At 45.9% G+C, this 24,492-nt stretch overlaps 1 long non-coding RNA gene across 1 annotated transcript in view; it reads right to left on the reverse strand.

The window, feature by feature from the left end:
- LOC309965673 overlaps nucleotides 1-14,126 on the reverse strand; it is a 230,630-nt gene extending 216,504 nt beyond the window's left edge. The window contains exon 1 of the long non-coding RNA XR_014326405.1: nucleotides 14,021-14,126. This is a non-coding gene — a long non-coding RNA (uncharacterized lncRNA). The remainder of the gene's footprint in view (nucleotides 1-14,020) is intronic.
- Between the last annotated feature and the right edge of the window lie 10,366 nt (nucleotides 14,127-24,492).

Genomic DNA, 24,492 nt, shown 5'->3' on the forward strand with positions numbered 1-24,492 from the left:
TGTCAGAAGCAGTGTCTATCTCAGCCATAGAGGTCTCTGCTTGGGGGACCTCTTGCTTGATCTCCTGCTTGATCTTTGCGATTTCTTTCCCATTCATTAGACAATGAATTTCTTGATGAATGAGATGAATTGAGATTGAGATTCAGCCATAGAATCTATCTCAGCCATAGAGGTCTCTGCTTGGGGGACCTCTTGCTTGATCTCCTGCTTGATCTTTGCGATTTCTTTCCCATTCATTAGACAATGAATTTCTTGATGAATGAGATGAACTGAGATTGAGAATGAAATGAATGAGATTTCTTTCCCATTCATTAGACAATGAGCAAGTACTGATCATGTGTCTGGCTTTGTGCTATGCCCTGGGGACTCTAAAATAACTAAGACATGATTCCTACATTCAAGACATTCAGACTAGTAGACTGCATCGTGCAGGTGATGCAGTTTCCAGGAGAGAAGCCTGGCATGTTGATAACTGATTTCCTCTGAACACTGTCTTCTCTGGCTCTGAGGGTCCCACACCCACCTGGTTTTACTCAATCCGTGGTTTCTCCATTTCAGTTTCCTTTGCTGAATCCTCATCCTCCATTTCTCTACATTTTAGAAAGTCCCAGGGCTCCTTTCCTGGACCTCTCCTCCCCTGGGTGATGTCTGACCTGGTGGCTTTAAGTACCGTCTACTGACAATTCCCAAATTTCTATCTCCGGCCCAGACTTCTCCCCGAGCTCTATTTCATGCGTGCAATTGCTCCCTGGCATCTGTGCTTGGCCGCCTAATAGACATCTCAAGCTACCTTATTATTTACCCATTGATTTCCCTCTTCCCCAAATCTGCCCCCACCTCCACCACCAAACAGTCGCTCCCTTAGTACATGGCAAGACTCAGTTGCTCAAATAGAAAACCCCAAAGTTCTCTCTGCTTCTGCCACTGCTCTCATGTTCTCTCTCCAGTCCATCAATAAATCCAGAATAAAATCTAGACCTGCTGCTTCTCACCACCTCTTCTGCTCTTATTCTCACAGTGGTTGTGGACCCTATCCCCAGAATATGCATGTATGCAACCTTTTCCCTATAATTTCAGTGATTTCATAGGGGGAGGGCTTTAATCAATAGATTCCAGGTTAGGAACCCAGGTCATCGGCCACTATAAATGAGCGTTTCCATCGGTTTAACAGTTTTAGATGTTAAGCTACTTAGGGACAGGAATCCTTCATGTAATTATCTCAGTAGGGCACCTGGCACAGTGCCTCATACAGCTAATTCCTTAATTAAGTCTTTTTGAATATAATATGGAGAAGAAAATTAAGCATTCATCCAATAAATATTTATTGAACACATACCATGTGCAGGGCCTGTGCTGGTTGTCATGGGGTTTACAAAGATTCAGACAAAACATAGGAAGAAAGTGAGTCAACAACACAAGAGTGGCATGGACAGAAAGGAGACGTCAGTTCTAGCTTCAGGGTCCCAGCATTAGCAAAGATGCAGGGGTGAATAGGACAAGATAGGTTTGTTGGAAAGTAAGGCAACCCAACCTGGCTAGAACAAAGGGATCATACAGGGACTCAGTGGGGCCAAAGTTGAGAGGTAAAGAGCAGTGGAAATAACTCTCAAGCAAAACCTTCCTGTGACTGAGCTGACAGGAAGAATCATTTGTCACTATTCAAAAACCATCAAATCACTGAAAGGTGTGGAGCAGCCTTCTTTATCGCCCGATTTTCATTTGGAAGAAGGAATATGGTTTAGGACAAACCACTTAGAGGGTAGTGGGGCACTGGGGTCCTTACAGAGGGCACTGGGGTATTGATGTGCTTAGACACGTACTCTGTGTCACAGGTGTGTGCCACGGCCTTCTAGCATGACTGTAAGCTCTTTGAGGGCGACTATAATAATAAGCTCTCATCATGGCAGTAGTTAAGAGCTTACAAAACACTTGAACATGCATTATCTTTTCTTAATCTGTAAAACCTCCCACTGAAAGAGCCGTTATTCTATCCACATTTTGCAATAAAGAAATTCAGATTTAAAGAAAGGGAGAAGGAATTCATGTTATTGAATATCTACCAAGTACCAGTTTGTCAAAAATATTTCATTTATTCCTCACTGAAATGCCACAAAATAGTATGAATATTCCTAATTTACCGGCGCAGAAACCGAGGTTCAGAAGGGTTGAGTAACTTGCTGATACACAACAAGGAAGTAATACAACCGGTCTATGAGAATGGGGCTGGCCCCCTTACCACTAGCAATGAGTACAGTGCCAGACATGTGGCAGATGTTTAATAAATACAACTTGAATTGGTGGATTAATGGACGGCAGGATGGATAGTGGGACCAAGTGGCTAGTGGGGAGCCCCTTCATTACGACACAGAACACAGAACCTTCTAGAGTCACAGTAACTCAAGAAAAGGTCCCTGCAGGAAAAAATCTGGGAAATTTGAGCAAAATTAACTTCAAACTTATCACTCTCTTTCATCTAGGGGGACTGGAGCTCCCATGCACAAAGCTTACCTAGCAGTTTCTTTTAGCCACTTTGAGAATCCTGCTTGTCTGTCTTTTAATGGGTCTTTACCCTGTGCCCACAGTTCCAACCCTCTGTTCCTGATGACGGTGGACCCATGGCATCCAAGCCAGGGGAAGAGAAATGTCCCCAAATGATGAAAGGAGACCATTTATAGCTTTCTTATCACCAGACCTCTAAGTGGCAGGCAGAAGGATGGCTGTTTCTGAAACCAGAGAATTTACAGATAATATTTCTAAGGTCTTGGCAAATCGAATTTACAACCAGACTCTTCTTTTGCATGGCACCTTTCCTTTAAGATATTCAGCTGATTATGATCACTCTCACTCCACCCATACTCCTATTTCCTGGGATCTCCTTCTCTACACCAATTTATCTGATAGCATCTGAGGATGAAATCAGTTCTGTGGTCCTACAAGAAGTGGGAGCAGAGATGAGATCTAGATCTAGAGAGCCTCGAGGAGCAGGGTCAATGTATAATGTATAATTTTGTGCTCCCACAGAGCCTGGTACAGTGTCTCATGAGAGTTGCTCAATAAATTATCACTGAATTGCACTGAAGTGAACCAAAATGGTTCTATGAATAGTGTTCAGAAGAGGGTATGGTATGTGATTCTTTGGTCAGAGACTGAGTCCCTTGTAGGGGGAGGACTCTTGTGCTTCTAGTTTAGGATGGAGGATAAAGAGATGAGACGCTCTCTCTATCACAAGGTGATGTCCCTAAGCCCAATCAGGTTGCCAGGTGTCCATTCTTGGCCAATGGAATCAGTCACCAAAGCCACCTCATGCTGTCCTACATGGGATTTAAGCTGCTATTTGATTCAGCATGAGACTTATTTTCTACAAGAATCCCACAGACGTGGTCAGCTTAGTCCTGAATTCAGAAAGTACTGGAGACTCATTTCCTACCCTACAGAGATAGAGCCTAGGAGTGGGGGGCAGGGACAGAGGCTACTTTGAAGAGAGTAATCAAGGAAACATTGTCCGGACAAAACATATAAGCCAACATAATTACCCACCATCTGTTATATGGACTAAGGATGGTTATTTAGTGATCAGAACAGACCCCATGTTTCCTGGCCTAGGCTCTTCACGGAAACTGCTTTGTGTTCTGAAGTTGGTTCTTTTGACTCTCTGCACACAATTGACTGGTATGGGAAAGAGCGGTGAAATGGCGATGCCTCTGTAGATGTGATGACAGTGCATTTCCCATATAGCCTGGACAGGAATACAACTCTAGCAATCTTTTGATTTTAATTAGCATTTGCTGCATATTTGGTGGATCTGCTAGTGCAAAGGGCCACATGTAAGAGCAAAGTCTGATTACTATGGTTTATGACTCAACTCCTTTCCCAAGCTCTGTGTTGACACAATTTAAAATCCCACTGCAATTTCAAAGGCAGAGTTGATCTCTTTTACATGTATCGGGAAAGCAGCTTCCCAGAGGAACACAACTGGAGATTCTCACTGTCTTAGGAGCCATACTTAAAACTCGCACTAATACAAATAAACCCAGAGACGGAGCTTCAATAAAGTAGACTCTCTGTGACCTGTTTATGGCTGGCGGTTCCTACACAAGTAGTCGATTCTCAATTATGCACTCAAATAAGGGACTAATAGTGCAGAAATCTAAAGGGATGTCAATGAAAAGATATTCCTCTTTGTCCACTGCTTTATCCACTCACTCTTTCAATTAGCATTTATTGAGGACCTACTAAGTACCAGGCAATGTGCTAAGTCCTGGAGATTCAAAGCTGACTAAGACATGGTACTTGCCCTTTAGGAACTCATGATCTAGTAGGGGAAATGGACAAAGAAAATAATCACAGCACAGTATGATAAATACTGTATACAGTAAAGGTACACAGATTTGCTGAGAACATGAAAGAGCAATGCTCTCATCTCCTGCCCTGGTGACGGCCCACTGAGCCTAATCCAGCTGAGGTGGGTCCCTGGCATGAGCTGGGCAGCAGCCAGGCCACTGTCCTACAGCCATGATCCATGGAGCCAGCAAACCAAGCTAATATGAGGAAACCAATGAACCTGAGAACACTGACTGATTACTGTAGCAAGCAGAGCTTGATGAAAGGATTGAGAAGTGAATTGTGGAGCCTAAGGACTGGAACTCCAAAAAGGAGGCGAATAAGGAGCAGTGGGATAATTCTAGAGAAAGGTGTAACTGGCTGTTGTCAAGAGCGGCCTTCCATGCTCCTCACTACATGGACGGAGAGCACAAGTGAGTGTCAGGAACAGGAATGGAAAAGGAAAAAGTGACTAATTCTGTCTGCAGAGGTTGGAGAAAACTTTAGAGTTGAGTCACGTATGCTGGTTTTGAAGCATCAGTACAAGTTTGCCATAGAAAATTCACTAGTTAGATAACAGTGTTGACGCTTATACGGCAAAGAGTTGTGGATGTAAGATGAAGAATACATTTGGTTGATCTTTTCTTAAGGTCAGATTTTGAAAATTTTTCCTACGGCATTCAAGGCCACACATCATCTGACATCAATCAATATTTAAATCCCAAGGTATCCCTTCACATACCTATTATCTTCCAGATACACTGGACAACTTCCGGCTCTGTAACTTTGCTTCTACTGTCCCCTCAGCCTAAAATCCCCTGCCTTGCCATTTTCCTACTGAAATTGTACACATCTTTCTATACCTAACTCAAATATTGCCCCATCTAGGGAGACTTCCCTCACTACCACCAACAACCCCCCCCCCCCAACCCCAGGCCCCAGGGAAAATGAGCCATTCTTTACTCTGGGCTTCCAAGACTTACTACTTATACCTCCGCTGGCCATCCATTCTATTCTGTCTCAGATTCGACATGGTGATTCACATGGCTTTTTGCCCTTGATAAAGAATAAATGGTAAAAGTAAATAGTAAAATCCTTGAAGACACAGGCACTTCTTTTTCGTCTTGCTTTTTTATTTTGAAAATTTTTCATCTACAGGAAAATTGAATAACTAGTCAATGAACATCCAATACACTCCATCCTTGCTTTACCAATTGCTAACATTCTGGCACATTTGCCTTTTTTTCCCTGAATCATTGGAAGATAAGTTGCCAACATCATGGCATTCATCCTGAAATGCCTCTAAGGACGAGGAGTGTCTCCTATACAAACGTAATACTATTATCACATCCAAAAAATTAGCAATAATCCCATTATGCAGTCTACACTCAGGCTTCCCTAACTGACTCAAAAATGTCTTTTACAAGCTTTCCCCCTTGGATCTAGGATCTAGTCAAGGTCCACACATTGCATTTCGTTATAATGCTTCTTTGGTCTCTTTTAATCTGGAAGAGTTGCTCCTGGGTATAAGCTTTTCTTACCCATTTTTTTTTTAATGTAGTAGGTATTTAATAAATGTTTAATGATGGAAGAAACAGGTGGATGGACAAATGAACCCCAAGATCCCTTGGCAGTTCCTCCAAGAAGGGACAGAATTCTAGTGAAGGGACTTACAAGTGTCCTTTGTGAAACCACCAGGCACCAGATAGGGGACTAAGTCATCGTCTGCCCGTAGCTGCTTCTAGTCAGATTTCCACTTTAATCGTCATGAACTAGCCCTTAGGCCACTGGGGAAATGGCTCTAGAGTAATTGATTGAAAGGAAAGAAAAGAATTTGGTCCCTCACATCTGACCAAAGATGGGGAGGTCCCAGAGAGCAGGGACTCATTGCGGAATGTCAGAGTGAGAAGAGGCCTCAGAGGTCATGTCCAGGAGAGAGAACTCAGGCCCAGAGAAGTACAAGGGCTCCTTCAAGGCCACACAGGGAACCTTTGCCCCTGACCCCTGTCCAGCTTCCTTTCTACTTGACCTGGTCACCACGATGATATCCAAGATCTTTGCCTCTCTTGTTCCCAGTGACTTATGGTCATTCACTCAACCTATAAGCATCACAGATCTATTCTCTGAAACCCTACCTCAAGGGATGAGCCAGTGACTATTCCTTGCCCACGCAGGATGGAGTTATTTCAGAGGGTGCTTGTTGCCCCCAGTGGGGAAAGACTGAGAAGCAAACAGCATCTTAAACAGTCACAGCGAAGGCTGGCAAGAACCAAGCCCATGGTCTCACCAGCCTGAGAGGGGGGATGGCTCCGCGTTCACTTGGTTCACTGTCATCTACTTAATCCTAAACATGATGCTGAAATTTTCTAGGGCCCTCTTGCCTCCCCCATAAAAACAGATCACTGCAGAGCTGTTATTACACGATGGCCTTGTGCAGGCGGGAATCCCATTTGGAAACAGAAGTGATAAATGAGGGACATCAGGGTGCAGGGTGATTCTCATTTCTGAATGTATGCATTTATTTAAACGAGCAAAACTGAAAATTCCTCAGGAAGTATTTGCTCTTTCCAAATTTCTTAGAAACAACAGTGACACAGGTTTGCGGTCATTGGAGAGTTTCACTGAACAGGGAAAAGTGATAGTAGAAGAGGTGATTGGCTCAGTGACTGGAGGAGGAGTTTCGACCATCACTGAGGAGCTAGTGCTCTTATACAGAAATTCCAGGCTTGGACTCGAACTTGAGTGGCTTTGGCAAAACCCCTTAACTTTTAGGAACCTCATCTAGTTGGGATAGAACCTCATCAAGCTGGGATAGAATCACAGTGATTTTTTTTTTTTTAACTTTCGGGTGTACATTAAAATCATCTGGGGGCAGGGGGACTGCGGATTAAAATTACGATGCCTGTCTCCCACCCTATTTCCATTCTGATTTCAGCATCTCTGGGGGAGCTTCCAGGTGGTTCTTAAGTAGCCAGGGTTGAATAGCCTGGATTATAGAATCTCTAAAAGCTGATTCTCAGAAGGGAATAAAGTTACTGTGCCAGTGGAGAGGAATACTGGAATTTCTCAGCTATTCTTGGTGTGGTAAGTATGTGGTAAGACTGTGGTAAGTATCGTGCTCACCTGTCTGCTGACTGGATAATTTCCCCAAGCTGAGCATCTGCCAGGATGGAGGTGCAGCTCTTACCACTGACCATCAGCATCTCCCCAGCAACGTGTAGGGACACATGCGTTTTCCAAACTGAGAGGAAAACAGTCTGCAGCTTGGACCCCTAAACATTATGGAGGTGTTCAGCTAGCCGTGTGGAGGTCCCATCACCCTTCCTATGTCTAATCCAGGCAGCGGGGTGGCCGCTGGAGCAGGGAGGGGCGAGTGCGAGGTCCCAACCACATCTGACAAGATGGCCGATCAGCCTGCTTGTCTGCCTGATGCCGGCAGCAGCCACCAGCTCCTGACACACAGGACACGAAGCATCTGCCAGACGGGTGCCGGCTTTTGATCAGGAGCATGTTAGCCAGAGACCTGCAGGGAAACAGCCAGGCTCCCCGCAGTCGGCTAGCAGGAATCTCTCTGCAACCTCGAGAGAGGTGCTTGCAGAATCTGAGCACAGATGGAAAAGCGGGGTGCAGGCAGGAGGAGGGGGGCCTCATGACGGAGGCTGTCTCCTAATGCCAGGCTACTCCATCTCCGCTAAGGGAAGCAAGACACCCTTTCCTGTCTGACGATCGGAGCAGGATTCCTGGGCTGCCTGAGCACATGTGTTACTCTTCCCCGGAGCTCGGTGAATCTCGTAGCCTCAGCTGACACGTCTGTAAAACCCGAGACCACCAGAGTGGGTGCCCGGTTTCCGGGGTGTCAAGCACCAGGGTGCGGCAGTGACCGACTGCAGCAGGGCTGTTTACAAGACACTGGAGGCCTCCAGCAGGTCCCCTGGCCAGACGCCTTCACGATGTCCTGCGTTTTCTAACTGGGTCCTCCAGGGCCTTCTGCTGGTGTGCTTAGGAAACCCAGTCTGTGTCCCTAGCTGGAGACTAGGGGTACCCCTCACAGCTGTGTTAAAATACTGGCCCCTCCTCCCCGGCCCCCTTCCTGAGCTGCCAGGCCAAGTGTGAGCAGAGGCCCATCCGCAGGCAGATAGCATTCTGTGTCTCACAATAGCAGCTACATGACTTGAAGGGCTCTTCTCTTAGAAAACCAAACGCTCACCGGTTCTACTTATTTGCTCTAACCTTCAAAGAGCCCAGAGGTCCCTTCCTAGTTCAACAAATAAATCCAGTTCCATTCTAGCAGACTTCGACCCACAAAGTTCTATTGTTACGCCTTCCCTGAATTTCCCCCTGTTCTGTCCCTCTCGGGCACCTCAGCCCCAGGCGGCTCACCCTTCTTTCGTTTGGGGGATAAATCAACCTCTGGGTTTTTGTGCGCATTTTTTTTTTTTTTAAATTCTTTCAAAGGGTAAGGAATGTTGACACCCCCTGAAACATGCCTCTGATGTCTGGTTAGACTTCAGACGGCTGTATTTGAACATGTGCTGACGCAATCGGGCAGATTGGGTTAAACCAAATATTACAATTGCAAGAACTCATCTGGAACTAATAATTTTGAGGCCACCAAAAGTAAAAGGGCCCGGCTTTGGGCCTGGCCATTGGCAGAGGCCAGGCCGGGCCGACGCTGCCACCTGCCGGGAGCGTGGGGAACAGGGCGCGCCGTCCTGGCCTTCCTGTTTTGTTGGGGACGCACTGGCTCCCACGCACACACGGTCCCCAGCCTGCCAGACCAGGGCTATTTTAAAAAGCTAGCGCCTCTCCCCAGCCCTCGGTGTAAAGATAGCTAGTCTGGCCGCCCTGGCTTTACTCTGGGGAAGAAGAAAAAAAAAAAAAAGCCTCCCAATTATAGAGCCAGGGCTGGCTACAAAGGCAGTTTGCACTTGGCTCCCGATGAGACATGTGCCCTTGGATTAAACAGATCACGCGTCAGTGGCTCACTTAGGAGGAAGGCTCGTTCAAGTAAGGATTTTTATTTTGCGGGGGATGAAGCGAACGCACATCTCTGGGTTCTGTTGGCACACTGCTGAACTGCAAGTCACATGCCGGATCCAGAAATGATGAAAACATCTGTTTTCGCTTTAGACCAGCGAGGCTCCGGCTGCGGTGCGGAGGGGCGGGGCAGGGAAGGGAAGGGCTTTGCTCACCAGCGCCATCTGCTGAGCCTGGTGTAGAAGCGCGTGCGTCCCAAGCACACTGCGGCTTGACGTTCACCCCGGGAAGGGGGAGATCAACAGGTGCGGGGGGAAGGGGAGGGTCTGTGCCCCGGCGATCACTCTCCTTGGAGGACAGCCCTGATTTTGCCCTGGAGAATGTCCAAGTCCGTATTGCCTCGGAGTGTTCACAACAAAGAGCTTTGTCCCTGGGGACTGCTCTGGGGCAGAGGAGGAGGAGGGAGAAGCGGCAAATGAATTCCCAGGTCGGGAGGGAAGGAGGTAAAGGGGGAGGGGAGTAGCTGGTTGGTGGTTTGCAGACACTAAAATTTGCTGTTCCTTCTGGCTGAAATCTACCAGAACAAAGGAACCGCACCTCTTCTCTAGGAAAACTCCCAGCTGCACTTCCCCCAGCCGTCCCTCTTTCCTGCCATGGTGGCTTTTACTCTAAATGTTCCAGTATTCACAGAGACTATTCTGGTGAGGCAGGGCTTGATCAACCCTTGGACGTAAAATCCACCCAGCCCGGTGTGAATGGAGCGCTGGGGATGGGTTCTGAATAGGAACCATACTGACAGCCAAGCCACCGCATTTTTCCAACGTTCAGCAAATATTTACCGCCTGCCTGCTAGGTGCCCAGCACTCACTCAGCACAACTATCTGTCATACAGTTTTTAAAACAATACAAATATGTCAGAGGAAAATGTATGTTTAATGTCAAGTCAGTGTCCATGACAAATGACAGCTGTGAGTTCAGAGGCAGGGAGGGGATTCCAGACCCTCAGTCGACCTTTTCTCAGTGTTTGGGGGCAATTCTGAGAAGTTTGATTCTCCCAATCATCCCTTGTGTTGTCTAATCCCCTAAATAACTGATTTCAGTCAACCCGTGTCAGCCTTGACCTCCATTCCTCTTTAAAGTCCAATCCTTCTCTCCAGTTCCTGGGGAGCTCATTGCCAGAGGACAACCCTGCTAGGGGACCATTCAAACTGCATCCTATCACGCAACATCAGAATTGGGTGGGTCCTAGACTTGACTCCCAGGCGTCATCCTTGGGAGAAGCAAAATTCCAAGATACAGCTATGTGAACAGAACTCCCCAACAAGACACAGGCTGTGAGGGGTTAATCGACAGGGGAAAGAACTGTGGTCGAATGTAAAGGTCCAGGCTCACAGATCTCACTCAGTCCCTTTACCTCCCTTGACACGCATCTGCTGAACACACCCTCAGTTCTCTGCTGCCTACCTTTGACGTTCCCAGAAGAGGAAAGTCTGCTAATACGGACTGGAGTCAATCTGTCTGCTCATTTTTCCCACCTTACCTATAAACTCCCCAGTTCAAAGGGAAACTGAGGTTCTCTACTGAGGCTCAGTCCTTCCCATTCTTCCATTTCACCCCTAAATAAATACAGAAAGAGATGTCCTCTGCATGGGTCTTTTGAGCATGAGCCCTTCTCCTTGCTTGGTGCCCTGCAAACACACACTGTACTTTCCTTCACCACAATGTGTCAGTAAATTGGCTTTGCTGCATGGCAGGCGAGTGGACCTCAGTTCAGTTCAGTAACACCACCATCTAAGGGATGAGTCAGAAAGAGTTTCATTTCCTCTTTCTGAGGAACTGAGAACCAGCTCAGTCTTCACAGATCTTGCCCTACTCTACCTGTATCTCCAGTGGCCTTATCTGTTTCCATAGAACCAAGTTCTTCAATGGCTGGGGCCCAAATTCATCCTCAAAGCGGTTTACAAGTCAAGCCTGCCCTGCTCTGGTGGTGGAAAATTACTAGTTCAGGGGAACCATGCAAATCAATACAATCAACTTCAGTTTTTGTTGCAGGCCTTAAGCGATTAGAACATGAAACTTTGTTTTAGTGTGGTTTGATATTGATCTGCCCTGGAGAGTTCTGACGAATTTTCTTTGTTTTGTAAACTGAGGAAACCTGGTCACCGGCCCATATTTCTTTGCTGGACTCTTCCCTTGACTTTTTCTCATTTGCAACAGGTGTGTGTTTTGATCCATGGGGGGGCTGGATTTGGAATTTTTCATGCCACAGGGACATCTTTGAGCACAGAAGTTAGGGTGTTTTGGCAACATTCAGCAAAATAACATCTCTGAACTAGACTCAAAGAATAAAGTAGAAAACTGCAGGTGAAAAGATGTGGCATGAAAATAAACAGCAGTCATTTTGTGCTTTACCAGGTGTCCTATCTAAACTCTCTTTTCCTCCTTATAAAAATAAATTCTATGGCCCTACTTCGCTCCATACACCTTGGTGTGATTCTCTTCACACAGAGAAATAACCTTTGTTCAAAGCTCCGCTTTTCTAAGCTGTGCTGACTTCTGCCTCATCACTCTCCACACATAAGATTAGCACCTCCTTTCCAGCTCCAAATAGACTGTAATCCAAAAGCTGCTCTTTTAAATAGAGGTTTCTCTTATGCTTAAATTCCTAAATAAAAGAAACATCAATGCTACTGCTACTCTCCCCAGTTAAATCCGATTTGCAAGATGTGCCGCCTGCTCAAAAATCTGGGTGTGAGCTGGAGCCTGGGCTCAGGAACACATTTGGGATTCTCCAGTCATCCTCTATCTGGAGGGCCCTCCAGTGGCCAAAATAATACCTGATATAAACAAAGACCACCAAAGCGAGTGGTTACAACAAAGGCGGGGGATGGACATTTGCCTGCGTTGAAAATGCTGCCTGTAAGTCCCACATTCTGCCCCATAGAGGTGTGTGTCTTTAAAGAAAGTCAAGACAGAATCACAGCTCAAGAAGAGCAGACATTTGCATTACAAAAGGACCCTTCATTTGATAGAGAGGCAGGTTTGAACTCCATGAAATGACAGCTCCCTCTAATTTCTTTAAGATTCTATTGAATTCACGGAAAACAGATTGACACATTCCAGAATGCATCTGGGGTATAAAACATGGTAGGTTTGAACTCGATCTGCACTACTCAACTCACCTCACCCACACTTCCGTCTCTGAAAACCTCATAAGCACCCTGACCATGAGACACAGGAGAAAGTGGAAGTCAGGTCACCTGGTAAGATCTGAATGCTCAGTGCAAGTCCAAGGTCCTCTGAGCCCAGAGCTGCCTTTCTGGAACACTGTGAGAAAAACAGGAGGTTGCTCCAATATGCTTCCCTCTGGACTTAGAGGATACTGCTGGTATTCCAGAAGAAGACTCCAGAAGGTTTTCCAGAAGAAGCTCTGCCATGAATTACAATGTCATCGAAACCGAGCACCCTCCCGGGTACAAAAGCCCCTCCATGCTACACACACACACACACACCTGTTTCTTATTTGTAGGAAAAAAACGCTTTAGTCTCCTAAGCCTTCCCTGAGTTCCAAAGAGCAGATTCAAACAATTACGAATTAGGGAAGTGAAGGAATGTAGAAACAAAGGGAAAGCAGCCAGGAGACAGTTAAGTCAGCCATAAAGCAGAGTCCTAGTTCCTCCTCAAGGGATACACACAACAATCTGCTGCAAGTCTTCGAGCTGCTCTGCAGGAACTAAGGCCCCCCTCCACCCCACCCAGGTGGAGGATGCTGACCACACTACACGCTGACCGCAAGCACACAGACTCCAGACTGTTTGGCACCAGAGGGCTGATTAAGATTCCTGGAACACCGCCCTGTTACCTCACCACCAGCCAATCAGAAGAAAGTCATGCCCCCTGCAGCTCTCACCCCAAATGTTGTCTTTAAAAACCCTTCCCTGAAAGCCACCAGGGAGTCTGGGTCTTTTGAGCACCAGTTGCCTGTTCTCCTTGCTTGGTGTCCTGCCATAAACCATCCTCTGCTGCAAACGCCAGGGTTTCAGATAGGCCCTGCTCTGCTGTGAGCACAGGGACTCCGGTTCCGCCACGTGCCCCTCACCCGTAACCGCCCCCAGCACGGCCCACAGCAGCTGCACCCAACTGACTTCCCTCCACAGACCACAGTCTTCACACACCTGCCCTCACCCCACCCCCCATGGGGCAAACTCCTACTCATTCCGCAAGGCCTCGGTCAAGTGCCAACTCCACGCTGGCACCTTCCCCAACGTCGTCTAACGTACGGCTCTTCCATCCCCTTCAGCCTCCACAGCATCGCGTCCCTGCCTCTGTCAGGGCGCTTGGCAGGGCTGGGCCCTCCAGCCTGCAGATGGCAGGTAGCCTGGCTCCCCCTTTGTCTTTGCCTCCCAAGTGCTTAGCGTGGGGACTGCTGAGTGGATGTGGAGTAAGGAGGCTGAGGCTGGGGCCAGCATCCCCCCTCCTAGACCACCACATGCCACTGCCAGGTGCTGAGGGAGGTGGAGTGGGGGGCTCCCTCCCCCCAGTGCAGTGTGCTGGTGATGGAGGGGGCATTCTCCCCTCTCCATCCCCTCCCTCCAGGTCAGGCACCCACCATCAACCAGTCTCCCTCTGCATCCCAGTGACCTGGGTTCTCTCTTTGCACTTTCAGCAGCAGCAGCAAACATGGAGACGCAAGTATTACCAAGTCTAACTTGAGTCCACTCACCTGCCATGCCGTGAAGCCCGTCTGCTGATGCCTGGTTGTGGTGAAATGAAGTGCAGCACTTATTGCAGCCACCAAGCAAGAAGAACGTATGACTCACGCTCCGAAGAGCTGAACGCCAAGGAAGGGTTTTTTTAAAGGCAAAATTTGGGGGTGGGGCTGCAGGGGGCATGACTTTCTTCTGATTGGTTAGTGGTGAGGTAACAGCGTGGTATTCACCGAATCTTAATCATCAACCTCCTGGTTTCAATCTGGGGTCTCGTGCTTTTGGTCAGCATGTAGTCACCATCCTCACCTGGGTGGGCGTCTTAAGTGCCTGTTAACTCAAAGATCTGCATCAGATTGTATATTCCTTCAGGAGGAATTAGAACTCTCATTGCCGAACTATTACCTTACTTTTCTTGCATAACTGCTTTTCCTTTGTTTCTGCATTACCTCCCTTCCCTAATTAGTAACTGCTTGAATCTGCCCTTTGGAACTCAAGGAGGCCTAGGAGACTAAAGCCTTTTTCTACAAACAAGAAGTAGGGGACACGGAGGGCCCTGCAGGTTCCTGCGCAGTTTCGATCCCCCTTTTTTGATACCCCTCAATGGAACAGAGATGGGACAAGAAAGGGAATAAAGTTTTGTGCAGAGAGGTTAATCATAAACTCGGCAGGGGAACTTGATTTGGGAGGGACTCAGTTTCACGAGTATCTGTCTGGATGCTGTGCTAGTCTGGGTCCAGCTCGCACTAGGTCTCTCTCTGGAAAGTAGAGAAAGAGGAGCCTGAAAACGGCTCCTCCACACCGTCCACGCCCTGCTCATCCTACACTAAGCTAGCGTCCACACCTCATGCCCCAAAAGCCCTCTTGTGAGGACACCACCGGTCTCATCTAAAATCAGGGTCCAGGGCTTCCCTGGTGGCGCAGTGGATGAGAGTCCGCCTGCCGATTCAGGGGACGCGGGTTCGTGCCCCGGTCCGGGAGGATCCCACATGCGGCGGAGCAGCTGGGCCCGTGAGCCATGGCCGCTGAGCCTGCGCGTCCGGAGCCTGTGCTCTGCAACGGGAGAGGCCGCAACAGTGAGAGGCCCGCGTACCGCAAAAATAAATAAATAAATAAAATCAGGGTCCGCCTCGCAGGGCTGTGGGGAGGACAAGAGTCACTCCCCTAGACAGCGTTCAGAGTTGTGGCATTTCATAGGCGTTACCTAACGTATCTAATCTGATTTCACCCTCGTAGCAACCCTATGAGGTAGGTGCTAAAGGATCATTATTTACAGGTGAGGGAACAGCAGGGCAAAAAGGGGCAAGACACCGAGAGTCACCAGTTCCCCAGGCAGGGTTCCAACTCAGGCCATCTGAGCCCAGACCCTTGACCACATGCAACTCTGCATGAAGGGCTGCCAGGCACAGAGGAAGTGCCCCGCAGACGCTGGTCACGGTTCCTGGAGGCATTTGCCAGGACTGAATACTCCCTCCTCCGAGGGCACCTGAGGGCTCCAATCTGGCTTGGCCCGGGTTCCTCGGCTTTGGGTGTTACTTTGAGATCTCTTTTCACTCAAAACATCTCTCTCTCTCCAGGCTTTTATCTCCACCGACCCCTCTAACTCTGACCATTCTAGATGTACCTCTGCAGCAAGATCTCCAGCCCAGCTCAGTCTCTGAGCTCCAAAAACCCCCTAATCCTACAGCACCTTCCAGCTTCAAAGCTCTTGCACATGTTTCGTTAGACCTCCCAACACCCTGTGGTGTCAGCTTTGGTATCACTCCATTTGATGGACAAGAAAACTACGGCACTAGGGAGACTTGACAAGTGGTCTCTGTAGTCACATGGCAAGAACTGCAGCACCAGGATGCGACCTCAGCCCGCGCTCTCTCCCTGAGTTGGACCTATCGAAGTGGGCTAGTAGTCTTCCATTCATCCTGCCTTCCATTGAGGAAGTCTACATATAAAAAGCAATAGCTCAAAGGAAACAAGGTATGACATTATTAATTAAAACGTGGATACGCAGCCAATGATGCACTCTTCTCCTCGAAGTAGGGTTTCAGTGTTTCTCTTAGAAGCTGAACTGGAGCCTCCTTCCTCCCCCAGCGTAATCATGGGAGACCCCAGCACAGGCTTGACCACAGGCTTTGAGAATTAAGATGGGTTAACTCCCTAATTAGCTGAGCTCTTAAGCAAGTCATGTAACATCCTTAGCCTCCGTTTCCCCTTTTATGAAATCACATACACCATCTACACAAGACTCGTAAGTGACTTGCCAACCCTGAGGTTTATTCTCTGCTGTTCCAGAGGGCAAGCGTCCTGTCTGCTTTTACATTATTCTTCCAGAGACTAATGCAGGACCTGGTACAGAGGAAGTGCTCAGATAATATTTCTTAAATGAATGATGCTCTGGGGTCCAGGAATCAGGTGCCTGACTGACAGGGAGTATTGAGTCTTGTCAGCCTAGAGCTTGACACCTGACATTAATCTCTGACTTATTTGGGAACTGCCCAAATCCTCAAAATTCTCTCTTCTTCTGCCTGATACCTCTCTTAGACACCTGCAGACATTTATAAGAGATTCCAATGGGGGCTCAGCATCTATTCACATAAAATCCACCTGTTCTACCCTCCAGCTCTCGCAAAGCTAGATGCTGCAGTTTAATATTTAGGGAAACTATTTTGCCGTTTAACACATCCCCTGCCCTGTTGAAATGGAGAAAGTGCTCCCCATCCAACACTAAATATTAATACCTCCAAAGCTCCTTCCAAGTGCTTCTTTTCCTCCTACCCCATCACCCCAGAAACACGCAAAGTGATCCCACCCCCTGGCTTTAGACCATCCCCTTCTCTTCCTCAGAACTCAGACACATCCCTCTTGATGACTCAGGTTACTTTGGGACCAAACACATTCATATGACAACCATGTTTGCAAAGCACCTTCTGCTTACGCATCTGTCTTATGCTCTCATGTCTACTTAACGCTGTCCATTTCCTTTGATGGGATGCATCGAAAGCTGTTCCTCCCATATTTCCGAGCAGCAAAACACTCAATAGGGAAAAATTAGTGAGCCAGAGATAACGAAGTGACTCAAGTAAATCCTCCTATGAGTTTCACGTACAGAAGATGAGTCAAAGTACTTCACTGTGATGATAGGTAGAAATGCAGCTGATGGCATGGTGGTCCTCTGGTTCCACTGGTCCTCAAAGTAAGTCTATATCGAAACTGCTCATATGGACAAAGGGAAAGAGGGTATCAGGCTGCTTTTGAGATCTGCATTCAGGTTCGCCTTTGTGGTGGAACCAGGACAGAAGTAGCAGAGCTTTGGGAAACTCTCCCACGTGAACTCGGTCATGTTCGCGACAACAGAACTGTAACCAGATGCAATTGCTCATATAAAATAAAGTGATAAAGGGACACACACCAAATGTTAACAGTGGTTGTCTCTGGGATTTTACCAGGAAATCTCATTTCCTTCTTGCTCCTTCTTTCATTTTTCCCAAATTTCTATAGTGGATACAAACTCCCTTTATAATCCAAAAAAATAAAATGTTTAAAAAGATAAACTGGTTAAAATAAACTCCAAATGTATACACCCAAATCAGGCTCTCAAAGGGTCACCTGGCGTGTCTGTGTGAAAGAATTAAAAGCACAGACTCCGAAATCAAGCTACTTGGGTTCAAATCTCAGCCCTGCCTCTTACTAACTGTTGTGTACTTGGGCAAATTTCTTAACCTTTCTGTGCATCAGTTTCCTTATCTATAACATGAGGATAATAATATCTTCCTTACAAGATTATTGTGAGGATTAAATTAGTTAATACACAAGAAACCCCCTGAACAACACCTGGCATAAAAAATACTTATTTGCTATTATGACTTATTGCCATAGGACTGCTATCGCTCAAAATGTTTAGGGACCATCTATTGTATTCAGGGTCTTAAACACATTCCCTTGAATCATTTCAATGGGATTAAAATTTCCTCCTTTGAAGATGTGCCAATTCTTGGGAGCAGTCAAGCTGTCTGGGGTTCGAAGTAAGGTGTGTTTATGAAATCAAGGGCTTGATGTTCTTGTATCGCTCATCTACTGCCTATGAAGAATTCCATAAAACACACATGCACACCTACCCCCAGGTAATTCAGCACCACCTAGGGTGTGATCAATCCCTGGGTAACTAATAGGTTCTGCTTCTGCTAGAGAGATTGAAAATTAAAGTTTAATTATGAGACCTCTTCATTCAATTGATCTTGAGGGCTTTATGTACTAGCATACAACCAAAGGGCAAATTTCATAAAAGGCTCATTTACATTTAAATTCGAGTCTTTTTTTTCTTCCTCAAAGTTTGCTGATGCTGAGTTTTAAGTATGATATTGTTTTCACACAAATATTCCCAAACATTACCAGTTGTCATCTGGCGTTAAATAGGGTTGCGGCACGACAATGATAACATTAGCATTTTTAAAAGCATAACATCATTGTTCTTCTGTAAATTGTTGCAGGCTCAAATTACCCTACACATAATCTTTTTACAAAAAATTAATGGGGCACTGGCATCAAAGCCAGTTAGGGTTGTATAAAAAGAATGGCAGCGGGCTTCCCTGGTGGCCCAGTGGTTGAGAGTCCGCTTGCCGATGCAGGGGACACGGGTTCGTGCCCTGGTCCGGGAAGATACCACATGCTGCAGAGCGGCTGGGCCTGTGAGCCATGGCCACTGAGCCTGCGCGTCCGGAGCCTGTGCTCCACAACGGGAGAGGCCACAACAGTGAGAGGCCCGCGTACCGCAAAAAAAAAAAAAAAAAAGAATGGCAGCCACCTCCTTTTGCTGGGACCCTACTGGTCTTGTGTGAGCCCAATTAGCACCCTAATGGGACATGGTGCAATCATATGCTCCACTGTGTACATAAATAAAGGTTAGTAAAATGTGCACTGGACATCGTTTCTCAAGATGCAAAGGATTTTGATAAAATCTAACTGGGTTGTCACAAACCAAAAGAATCGTTCATGTTTCTGATTACTGAATTCTTAAAAAAAAAAATTCCAATTAAAAAAAGGCTTCATTGATCTGGCATCAGTAGGAAATATTGTGTTCCACATAAATGATTTTGCAAAGCAATTGAAGTTTACCTCTGCTCCAAATGTCATTTTTAATCTTTCTGGTGGAAATCTTTTAAAAATGTATTACCTCTACCCTTGAATTCCCTAAACAGTATTACTATTACAGACTTCTAATACTGTACCAAAAGGGCAAAGTAGCATGGCGAATAGGAACACAAACTCAAGAATGGAATAAATCTAGGTTTGAGTCTGGATTCTGCCACTTCCTACATGGGAGATCTTGGAGGTGTCACTCAGCCTCTCTTACGAGCAATTGTCCTCATCTCTTAAAACAAAGGTTAACTATCTAAATCACAGGAATTTTAGAATTTAAAATTTAGAATTTTTTTAGATTTTAGAATTTTTAGAATTTTAGAATTCTAAATTTTAGAATTCTAAAATTAGAATTCTAAAATTAGAATTCTAATTTTAGAATTTAAAAAAAAATTTTTAGAATTTTAGAATTAAAAAAAAAAAGTTTATGAAGAGTTTAGCACAGCAACTGGTAAAGAACAGGGGCCAAACTGAGGAGAACCATTATTATTTTAATCAAGTGGGTCATGTAACTTGTAGGACTCTGTACCTTTGGGGCCTGATAGGTTCTATACTAAATGGCCCCAACAAACTGTTGAATTCCTTTCTCTCTAACAGAGGTTTCTGACAGTCTATATTTTCTGATAGCTTTTCATTTGTTGTTGTCAGGGCTTCTGCCTTAATAATCTTTTTCCATTTTTAATTTACTGTGGCCTAGGGAACCAGAGACTCACAGCTGACACATGTAGGCAGAGTTTGAGGGCTACACTGTCACCCCAAGGACTCAACAACAGTATCCTCCCAGGGTTAAACTTTAAAATCAACACGTAATAGGCAGAATAATCTTACAGAAACACGGCTCTCAAGCCAGGAAGGTATTATTATAGCCCAGTCTGAATGCAGTGTTAACATCAGCTACAGAATGTTTTTGTGTCGGGGGCAGTGAACTCAACCACAAAACAAAAGGATGACTCAGGGTGCCAGACATGGGCAGTGCCCAAGCCCTGTCCAGGGGAAACTGGCAAAGGGACTTCAAGGATTAAGATCCCCCTGGCAAGGCCTTCTTAAATAGAAATGGATACAGGGAGTATCTATATCCTGAAGGTTTCAAATACTAAGTTTGTATGGAGTAGATTCTTCTTCTAGCGGAACGTCCAGCATTCGTTATCCGTTCTGTATTTATTGGGCGACCACTATTCACGCCCAGACCCCTAGCTCAACAAGCAACCTTCTCGTCGTAACTGGCTTCTTAGGTAGAGCTCCTTACACGGGGAGAATGTACTGGCCACATGAACCTGCTAAGAGACAGGGCGATTTCCTGAGGTGAATTAATAAATGGGTGTCATCTTGCTGCATATCAGTCTCGGGAGCTTGGTTAAGGTGCGTTTGCCGTCGAGAGATGACTCTCTAACGTATGTCGACAAAACCCTCTATCTAAGCCTGGAACCTAAGGGCTAGGCCACGACCGGATGGTAGGTATCCCCTTGGGATTCTTCTGGGCGCAAGGCACTGGATTGAGGGTGTTCACTCTGACACTGAATGGTGACAGGAGGCAGGGTGACACAGTGATACAGAACAGGGGCACTGTTCTATTGAAGGCTGATTTTGCCATTTACTTTCTGGTTTCCCTTAAGCAAATTACTTAACTTCTCTGAGCCTTTTTCCTCATCTACCAAATGGGATGATAAAACTTCAGAGATTGATTCTGGCTCAATATTTAAACAAAAGCAACATCCCGGAAGATGTCACACCAAAGCACCCTCTCCCACCCGTTCCGTACTCTCCAGTCCTGACTTTGTCGGTCCACCTGCCTTTCATCACTGATCAGAGGCAGGTGTGGCATCCCTCATAGACTTCACCACTTCCAGAAGCCTCATCATACCGCTGTGCTTTCTTCTCTCAGATTTGAAAATTGCCTTCTTAGCAAATTGTCTCTTAGCAAAGGTAGTTACAGCTTTAAGGGAGCCACTTAGTTGTCGTCCTGGCAGAATAATTTTATTTACTTCAACACAGCCACCATGTCTCCCTTCTCCTCAGCCAACACGAGTAGACATCGTGATCCACCGTCTGAGACCAGCTTGTTAATAACAAAATTACTCCAGGTCTTAGTGTTCTCTTCTCGATGAAATAAACATGCCTTTAAAACAGACAAATCAAACGGTGTTCCGAGACTGTATGAACCATCTTTATTGCACTCCAAAGAACAGCTCGAGACACGCGTAGAGAGTGGATATTCAAAGAGGTGTTTTCTTGACCCAGTTAAATTTTTATTCAGTGAAAAAAGTTGACATTGAGACAAAAATGATTTAAAACTGTGAGACAATATAGTAAAATCTTCAGCATAAACCAGAGATGTGGAAACTTATCGAGGCAACTGAAATGATAAATACCTAATTTCACTTTGGAGAGAAGCAAGGATACAGTGTTTCACTTTAAGAGCAGAGTAGGCCTTTATTTTGTTGCAAATGCTTTTGATTTTTGCCTGTAGGTTCCATTAATTCACAACAAGAGCCTTTCATTGAGAAATGACATGGAATATCAGAGAATAATGTTCCATTCCAGCATCCGTACTTGTCCCATTTGAGCTATTACACATGAAACTAATACCGTTCTTGGGTTACTTGGCTCCGATGATTTAATTCCAAATATGGCTGCTCAAAATTAGTGGGCAGAAACATATACACGACCCATCCTCCCTCAACCCACGTTTGCTGGGGGTACCCCTTCCGAAAACATGCTTGCCATCTGTGTACCCAACAGCACACATAATCTCTCGCTATCAGCTCCATACCTCGGTCTTGCATAGAAAGTAGTCTATATAAACGTAATGCACTGGCTTTTATTACATAAAAATTGTACCTGAAAGGCAGCACACGCTTCCTTTAAGAAAAATAATGCATTAGGAACGTCAAGATACAATATCAACACGAGTGAAGATTCTGCACAGCATTTTGGACTCAATCCCTAAAATCAATATGGAAGTGGTATGGGGTTTGCTGACTTCCCTGGATCCTTTCTTTGAGGGACCCCCAATTCTCCGCAAGGAAGAGAAACGTCTCAGGGATTCACTGTGACATTCTTAGTGGGAAAGCGACCAACCAAACCCGACAGGATGGGGTTTCTGCCCTTAAGGAAGTACTGAGAACATGACCTCACTAGATGGAGAGTTACCACTAGGCGAATATTTGAAGGCAGGACTGTCCAGTCCCCCTGCCCAAACATGTCCACTGGTCTGAGAAGTTCCTTAAATTGTTGAAGAGCTGCATCTAGTGGGTCACACGTGTTGGGCAGAGAGAACATGTAGCTGTGTGTCGCACATCTGTCCCCCACAAATATCCCCAGTGAAACTACCAGAGATGGAACCCCAGGAACCCCTCTTCCCAAAGTCAGAAGTTTCAACCAGTTACCCAGCTTCGTAACTATTTACCCAGCTTGCCAGGGCCAGCCAGCAGTCACGGGAGCGTCTCACCTGTCTGGAAAAGGGTCTGCATAGGCATGGCCTCTCCCTGGATTCCTCTGCAGAACTCTATTCTTTGTTATTTTATCCACACGGACCCACATCTCGTAAGGCTTGAGGGCCATTCAATCCATCAAGGGGCAAAACCAACTTCCAGAGGAGATTTATACACAATCCCCCGCCCGCCAAACTGTAGTGGTCCACTCATGGTCCGCCGACCACATGAATGTGGGCTTCTGAAATTTTAATGCATCCTGGAAGAAAATAAAGCCCTTTCCCTATACAGTGTGAACTCTGGAGGTAGGATCTCCAATGAGGTACAAAAGCCCCTTCTTCAAAGGCTCCAACTGGTCACAGTGAAGACAATTATCTGGTCACCTTCAAAGTCTCCACGGAGTTTTCTGTTCTCATTTGCTCTTGTCACTCCCACCTTGGGACTCTTGCAGACGGTGTATATACATCAAACCTCACAAAGCCATGCAGAGGGAGGTGAGAGTGCGTGCTTCAAAAGTTCATAAAAATAGACAATTTCCACATAGCTCCATCTATCTAGCTTAGTCTTCGGGAACTTAGCTCTTCTGTTTATATAAAATACTCTAGCCCTAAAAGGCTGATTTTTCTCCAACAGCCCAGTAGCATTTTCCAAGGAGAGGGGTGATGGCCAGTCTATACAGTACAGCGCACTAAGCATTGGCAGGCACTGGGAATAAGACTCGGAAGCTCAGAAATATCTCAAGTTGCCAACTGGAGACATGTGCTCTGTAGAAAGGCTTTTGCCTATGGAAAAACTGAATATAAAGTCTCAGAGCCTTTGATATCAGCTTTCACAAATGCCGCCAAAAAGTTGGCAGAAAAAGAAAAGAAGAAAATAGACTTTCTAGTGGTTCGATTAAATGACTTGCCTCCCACCAGATCATTCATCTTTCAGTTACTTAAAGTGCTTATTTATAAAAAGGGGAGGTGGTAGGGCTCGGAGTTTTGAATGAAACTCCACGGTAAGACAAGATAAAGCCAAAGAAATTCCAGTCTTTAAAAACATAACACGGGAAAGAGATAGAAGAAAAACATGCTGGAAGAAGGCTTGTCATTTACCACCACTCACGACATACTAAACGTCTACAATTGAAAATACTCCTCAAGCAGAATATATATATACACAAATAAAATGTTTTAACTAAAAAAACTTTAATTGGCTCTTTGTTTCCCAAACACTCCCCAGGTAGAACAAGACTATGTTATCGGCCAAGAATGATACTTCTGGTTAAAAGGAAGCAAATACTTGTGAGAAGGTGATGCATTGCATCTAAGAGGAGATGGGGTTTTGACAAAGCTTGCAGATGAGGGACACATGTGCAGAAGCATGACTCTGGAATATCCCTAGAGCTCACTGCTTCTCGTTCAGGAAGAAGTTCTGCAGTGAGGTGCATACGATAGGCGTCACAACAATGCTAGACACTGCTGCTAACAACACTAGGTCTCAAGAGTGGGCACCAGTCCCCAGTGGATTTCACACACCTGCCAAGTGGCCACGGTTTGAATACAGGGGAGGCATTGAAAGGCAGAAGGATACAGCCCAGCTTATTTTACAGAGCATATCAACTCTAGCGTTGCCACTACCATGAACTGGATCGAATGGTCTCAAATCCACACATCTCCTGTCTCTCTGTAAGAGTGAAGAGCATTTTCTCTTTAAACTGGGCAGGGGTCCAGGTGAGGCAGGTGGTAGAAGAGAAGAAAAGAGAAGGCACTGACCCAATTCAAAATGACTGCATATATCAGTACGGATTTTTAAGGACAGTAAGCGGCCAACTCAACACAAATACAAAACTTTACATTCGACATTCTTCAGCGGTAAGTAAAAACAAAACGAAACAAAAAATCCCAAAAGGAAAAATTAGGTACTATATCTGCCAGTGTAGC

This window comes from Leucopleurus acutus (assembly GCF_964270905.1).
Source record: "Leucopleurus acutus genome assembly, chromosome: 8".
NCBI lineage: Eukaryota > Metazoa > Chordata > Mammalia > Artiodactyla > Delphinidae > Leucopleurus > Leucopleurus acutus.